At 46.1% G+C, this 7,355-nt stretch overlaps 1 pseudogene; it reads right to left on the reverse strand.

Annotated features, from left to right (window-relative positions):
* Positions 1-7,127: 7,127 nt before the first annotated feature.
* Positions 7,128-7,355, reverse strand: LOC139183006 (serine palmitoyltransferase small subunit A pseudogene; annotated as a pseudogene).

The raw sequence follows: 7,355 nt of genomic DNA on the forward strand, positions 1-7,355 counted from the left end.
TTGTAGCTTATTTTACACCTAATACCTTGAACAGTCACTGACTTAGATTCCATGTCTAACCCTTTGTTCACCAACAGGAGAAAGTGAGCTCTCATGAAAGGCCCTTCCCATCGGGCCCTAACATACCTGCCTCAGCTCCTGGCTCACTCAGGAGACCAGATGTTCCAGACACACCCTACTGGGGGCCACACCCCACTGGGACCACACCCCAGTGGCTGCATATGTTCACACCACTTTGCCTCCTTCAAATCCCCCTGTTTTCTCAGCCTGACACTCAGTCTTGCCTTCACCCAAGAAGGCCCTGTTCAATTGATACTCCACTGGGCAAGGTGAGCTTAATTGCTGGCAGCCCCATGATTTGTCACAGCACAGCACTCAGCCTCTGTAAATCCACTGGTCCATAAGGAGGCTGGGGGTGGGGGGGGGAGCTTAGCACACTCTGATTTACTAAACGAAAGAAATGGTTCCTTTAAACATAACTGAATAAATATTGACTTAAGGTTGAATTACTCTGGGACTGGGGGTCCTGGTGCGAAGGCTTGCTGCTTCAATAGTCATCCAACAATTTCAGTGCACCTACTAAGCACTGAGAGCACTAGGCCAACCAGAGTAAGGGATATCCTTGAGGAATTTATGGTCCAGTGTGAGAGACAGGCATGTGAATCACTACCTCGGTGTGATCAAAACCCTAATAAAGACATGCAAAGATACCCCACGGAGCTGATGACACTGTACCAGCATCTAAGAGGATGGCAAGAGCCACTGGGCAAAGGACAGAGCAGGTAAGAGTGGGGTGGCAGTCTTCTAGGCAAAGGGCAAAAACGCTCTTGCTACTTTGTAGGTCCTTTATAGCACATGACCCATTAAAATAATTTTCTTACACTTATGTATTTAACTCTCCCATTAGACAGAGGATGAGATGGTTGGATGGCATCATCGACTCAATGGATATGAGTCTGAACAAACTCCTGAAGATGGTAGAAAACAGGGAAGCCTGGTGTGATACAGTTTATGAGGTCGAAAAGAGTCAGACATGACTGAGCGGCTGAACAACAGCAAACAAATTAGACAGTAAACTCTAGGAGAGGGGGCACGGCCCGTGCCTTGCTGTGCTGCTCACCACTGCTGAACGCCATTTCTGGTGCTGCATCCTATCAAGTTAAATATTTCCTGAATGATCAAATGCTTCAGGCCTGAGAGTCAAGTGTAAAGAGAATGTGGTAGGAAAAAAGGACTGAGGAGTCTGTGAACCCCAGACCACTGGCAGGCTGCCCTGCTAAGTGAAAGTGAAAGTTGTTCAGTCATGTCCGACTCTGTGACACCAAGGACTGTAGCCCACTAGGCTCCTCTGTCCATGGAACTTTCCAGGCAAGAATACTGGAATGGGTTGCCATTCCCTTCTCCAAGGGATCTTCCTGACGCAGGGATTGAACCCTTGACTCCTACACTGCAGGCAGATTCTTTACCTGAGCCACCAGGGAAGTTGGGTCTTTTTTTGGCAGGCACTAGGGACCCATGGCGGAGAAGGCGATGGCACCTCACTCCAGTACTCTTGTCTGGAAAATCCCATGGACGGAGGAGCCTGGTAGGCTGCAGTCCATGGGAACGCGAAGAGTCGGACCCGACTGAACGACTTCACTTTCATTTTTCACTTTCATGCATTGGAGAAGGAAATGGCAACCCACTCCAGTGTTCTTGCCTGGAGAATCCCAGGGACAGGGGAGCCTGGTGGGCTGCCGTCTATGAGGTCGCACAGGGTCAGACACGACTGAAGTGACTTAGCAGTAGCAGCAGCAGGGACCCATGGAGGGGTTTATAAGGAAGACAGGTAGTAATATTTATGGTTTAGAAAATTCCTCTGGTCCCAGTGTGCAGGATGGGCACCTGGGGCCCAGGTGGCCCCAGCCAACAGGTGGGCAGACAACAAAGCGATTGGAGAAGTAACCCAGGCAAGAAGACTTGAATCTAGAGGCAGCCGAGTGGGGTACTCTGGCATGGAGGAATTTACATGTGTCCTAGGCCAAGGCCAAGGCCAATCTGGGCTCTCAATGGGAGACAGCAGCTCTCATCTCCCCTCCTCTCCTGGCAGGCGAGCAGGAGAGGGCCTCCTTCACTGGCTCGGCTCAGCGCATCCCCAGGAGGTCCGCGCCAAGCCTCAGACAGTTAGCAAGCTCAGTTTTGCCTCTGCACTCTTTATACTTTTGTCTTATTTTTCTCTTCTGAAAAGTCACCTCATGTTTTAACACGTGTGTATTTTTAAAGTGAACATTAGATTAATGTATGAAGGATCGTTGTACTATTATTCTCTATACTCTGGTACGTGTGAACATTTTCAAACTAAAAACACAAGTGCCGTAAATAGCAATTTTAAACCCTGGATGGAAACTCTTAAATTATTTCTATCTCGTGCGCGCACACACACACACACACAGTCATGTGTTTGAATTTACCTAGCTTCTATCTCTTGCCCAAGGGTTCCAGGCTGAGACCCAGTCTTTGCTTTGCTAAAAAGAGATTGCTAAGATGTCAGGGAAATCCGGCAAGACATTCTTCCTGTCGTTAACCAGGATTTACTGCAACATGGAAAAGAAGTACAGTGTTGTTTTTAAAAATTGCACCCATGCCCCCTAACACTGGCAAACAAGTCCAAGGGCTAAGGCTGAACTCAGAATTACAGACAGCCGGGGTTCGGGTTACCTGCGACCTTTGGGGACGAGAAGCCAGTAAGCTACATTTGTACCCAGGTCGTGTGGTTCTAGAGTGCTGGCTCTTACTAAGCCATACCACGCAAGCTGGAAGGGGCAATTGACTTTTTAAAAGTCGAGTTTGATGCCAGGCACTTAGCAGGCGCCGAGTGGGCTGGGCCGTCCTTGAAAGGAGGCTGATATTTCTCCCACCAGACTCCAAACTTTCGGGGGGTCCAGCACTACCCCCTTGGCCGGCTCAACCACTCCTGCTCGCTTGCTCCGCGGGTCTAAGGCTCCTTTGAGCGGGATGGAGCCGAGGAAAGTGCTCGGACCCGGGACCGGGCCGGGCGTGGTCGGGGGGTCGTGCGCGCCCCAACGGGAGCGGAAGCCCACGGGTCGCCTCCCCGGGAGGCAAGGCGAGGCGCGCGCTTCCCGGCAGGAAGGCATTGGGAGGCGCGGCCTTGGAATGTTGCCCCCGGCGGGCGGGCTGCATCAGGAGGCCGGCAGACCAACACAGGTGACGACAGCCGTTCAGATGCAGCGCGCTGGCAGCGCTCACCTTATAAGGGCAGGCTCGGCGCGGGCAGGGCGGGGCCGGCGCAGGCGGGGCGGGCGTCCTACCCTGAGGCCCCGCCCCTAAGCCACACCGAACGTCTGCGGGCAAACTTTCTGCAAGGGCAGGCAGGCCTCTGCAGTGATGCCCCCCCAGGTGCCTAGAGTCTCTTTGGGGACACCCCCCGCGTCCGTCTCCGGGCTGAGACCCGCTTCGGCCACGTCTTACCCGGGCTAAACTTGACCAACTCCCTTTTTTTTCTTTTTCTTTTTTTTTTTATTGACCGACTCCCTTTGTGACTGTGGGCGGGCTTCTTCACGTCACCACGGTCGCAGGCCCTTATTAGGGTACATGGTGGGGGCCACGGGGGTACCTTTAGTGACCACATCTTGGAGCACTCATTCACCTGGCCTTACAGTCAACGGGTGCACCTTGCTGGCCAGGACTGTACCAAGTAGTGCCTTTTCTAACTTAGGAAGTCTGTAACCTCAGCCCAGGGTCTGGCTAAACAGTAGCCATTGATCCGTCAGAAGTGTTTGGTTGACTGAGCACTTCTTGGTGGGAGGAGACTCCAAACCTGAGAGGAAGTGTCCTGCAGGAGTCAGTCCGCTGGTCACCTGGCTTCCTCTTTTCTCCCTCCAGGCTCTCCTCACAGTCCAGATCCTTTTTCTACCCTAATCTATTGATTTGCGCCTCTGTGACCTCCACTCCTTACTGTCCTTCACAGCCGCCCAGGTGCCCACAGGCTGCCTTGAAGGGCAGCAAAATATACCACCCCAAAATACACCTCTTTGGTCTATTGATTATTTTAAGATGATGATTAAAAAAAAAAAAAAAGAACAGCAGACATGAGAGAAGCTCTAAAAACTGAGTATAAGTTACCTTTTGGTAAGAAACAGTTACATTTATAAGGGAAATCTTTTTCTGTAAGGGTGTCTCCCTATTCGTACCAGGGACAGCCTGTGCTCAGTCTTTCAACTGTGTCCCACTCTTTGCCACTGCATGTGCTGAAGCCCACCAGGCTCCTCTGACCGTGAAATTTTCTAGGTAAGAATACTGGAGGAGGTTGCCATTTCCTACTCTAGAGGATCTTCCCGACCCAGGGATCAAACTTGCATCTCTTGTATTTCCTGAATTGGCAGGTGGATTCTTTACCACTGCGCAGCCAGGATGGCTGGCTCTAAATTTCTAGAAACACTTATCCAAGGAGAAGGTAAGGACTTAAATATGCATAACAGCCTCACCCACTTTTACTGTGCTTTTCCTGGTAAACTTTCATAAGTGACTCTCCAGTCCCAACATCCTTTTTATTTAATTTAATGAGTTTATACCAAAGAAATAGGTAGCTATTTTACATGTAAGGAATAAAAATCTGAAAAAATAAACAGTACAAAGGGTGAGAGCATTTTAACCAAGTTTACATTTCTTTTTGTTATGGTCTGTAACAATTCACCTCATCATATTGCAATATACAATCCCAGTTGTAGCACCCATTACCACCACAGAACTAAATTTAAGGAAGTTGTTGTTCAGTCACTCAGTCATGTCTGACCCTTTGAAATCCCATGAACTGAAGCACACCAGGCTTCCCTGTCCTTCACTATCTCCCTGAGTTTGCTCAAGTTCTTGTCCTTTGAATCAGTGATGCTATCTAATCATCTCATCCTTTGCTGCCCCCTTCTTCTTTTACCTTCAATCTTTGCCGGCATCAGAGTCTTTCTCAATGAGTCTGAGCTTCTGTCAGGTGGCCAAAGCACTGGAGCTTCAGCTTAAGCATCAGTCCTTCCAATGAGTATCCAGGGTTGATTTCCTTTAGGATTGACCGGTTTGATCTCCTTGTAGTCCAAGGAACTCTCGAGAGTCTTCTCTAGCACCACAATTCAAAAGCATCAAGTCTTGGTGCTCAGCTTTCTCTATGATCCAACTCTCACATCCATACATGATTACTGGAAAAACCATAACTTAACTATAGGCACCTTTGTCAGCAAAGTGATATCTCTGTTTTTTTAATATGCTGTCTAGGTCTTTGTCATAGCTTTCCTTCCAAGGAGTAAGGATCCTTTCATTTCATGGTTGCAGTCACTGTCTGCAGTGATTTTGGAGCCTAAGAAAATAAAATCTGTCACTGCTTCCACTTTTTCTTCTATTTGCCATGAAGTGATGGGGCCGGATGCCATGATCTTAGTTTTTTGAATGTTGACTTTCAAACCAGCTTTTTAACTCTCCTCTTTCACCCTCATCAAGAAGCTTTTAGTTCCTCTTCACTTACTGCCATTAAAGTGATATCATCTGCATATCTGAGGTTGTTCATATTTCTCCTGGCAATCTTGATTCTAGCTTGTGATTTATCCAGCCTGGCATTTCTCATGATGTACTCTGCATAAAAGTTAAATAAGCAGGGTGACAATATACAGCCTTGAGGTACTCTTTTCCCAATTTTGAACTAGTCCATTGTTCCATGTCCAACTCTAACTGTTGCTTCTTGACCCATGAACATGTTTCTCAGGAGAAAGATAAGGTGGTTTGGTATTTCCATTTCTTTAAGAATTTTCCACAGTTTGTTGTGATCCACACAGTCAAAAGCTTTAGCATGGTCAATGAAACAAGAATAATTTTTTTTTTTCCCCTGGAATTTCCTTGCTTTTGCTATGATCCAAAGAATGTGGGCAATTTGATCTCTGGTTCCTCTGCTTTTTCTAAATCCAGCTTGTACATCTGGAAGTTCTTGGTTCACATACTCCTGAAGCCTAACTTGAAGAATTTTGAGCATAACTTTGCTAACATTCTTTGGCATTGCTTTTCTTTGGGATTGGAATGAAAACAGACCCTTTCCAGTCCCGTGGCCACTGCTGAGTTTTCCAATTTGCTGACATATTGAGTGCAGCACTTTCACAGCATCATATTTTAGGATTTGAAATAGCTCATCTGGAATTCCATCACCTCCACAAGTTTTGTTCATAGTAATGCTTCCTACGGCCCACTTGACTTCGCATTCCAGGATGTCTGGTTCTAGGTAAGTGATCACACCATTGTGATGATCTGTGTCATTAAGACCAGGTCATTTGTAGCACCCATTACAATCATGAATCTAAATTTAAGGAAGTACATTGTTACTAATGGCCCTGAGATGAAACTGATTTACATTCTATTAAAAACTACAGTATATAAGCACTTTATAATAATGCTTCTTAACCGCCATTTGTTGTAAGAACCATCACCAAAGTTTTTTGGAAGTGAGTCCACACAGAATTAAATATTTAAAAGGTGAAATGTTCCTTATTTTAACTTTAGCAAGATCTTTCTTTTTCCATTGTTAAGAAACACTTTAATAGTTTTAAAGCAAATGGTGATACAAGTAGAGTGCAGATAGCTAAAATGCACTCCTGAGTTCAAACTTACAAAAAAATGTTTTGTAAATAGTTCTCAATTAAATATTCTCCCTCCTCAGCCCCCTACCCAAAATCTTGAATTTTTTCTTACAAAAATTTGGTCAAGAGTAGAAATATCTCCAGGCAGATGTATATGCCACATCATAGCAAGAATGATGAAGCCCAACTAATGACTTCGGTATTAGAAATAGAAGGTAATTAAAATGTAATCAAAGTTACATTAAGAAAAGCTTTCACTGAGTAATACTGAAACAGTCACAAAGGTTAAGAAAATACTGATATCAAAGTACAAATGACTACAATATTAAAATAGACAAAAGCTACAAGAGCTTGCTTTAAAAATAAAAGACACAATGCATAAGAATTGTTTTCTTGTTCTACTCATGAATTTTGGTCTTTATATTCATAGGATTAGCTACATCTAGTAGAGTTTCTTATGACATCTGATGAAGTCTCATTCCAACTTCAGATGGTGACTCTTCCCTAAGGAACCTTTTGATTTCGGTTACATCCTGGTCACTGAACAGTTTTTAAGCAGTGCAGCATCGCTGTGATTTGCTGAGGCATGACTACATATCCTGTATGCAGTGCCATCCCCACAATGGGAACCAGCATGGAATTGAACACAGTCCGCTCCCAGGGCTCCAGCATGTAGAGAGCTGTGACCAGCAGCTACTGGTAGTAGAACCAGGACATTTGCTTCCAGGCCTGTGCCTCTGGCATTGC

This window comes from Bos indicus, chromosome 5 (assembly GCF_029378745.1).
Source record: "Bos indicus isolate NIAB-ARS_2022 breed Sahiwal x Tharparkar chromosome 5, NIAB-ARS_B.indTharparkar_mat_pri_1.0, whole genome shotgun sequence".
Classification (NCBI taxonomy): domain Eukaryota; kingdom Metazoa; phylum Chordata; class Mammalia; order Artiodactyla; family Bovidae; genus Bos; species Bos indicus.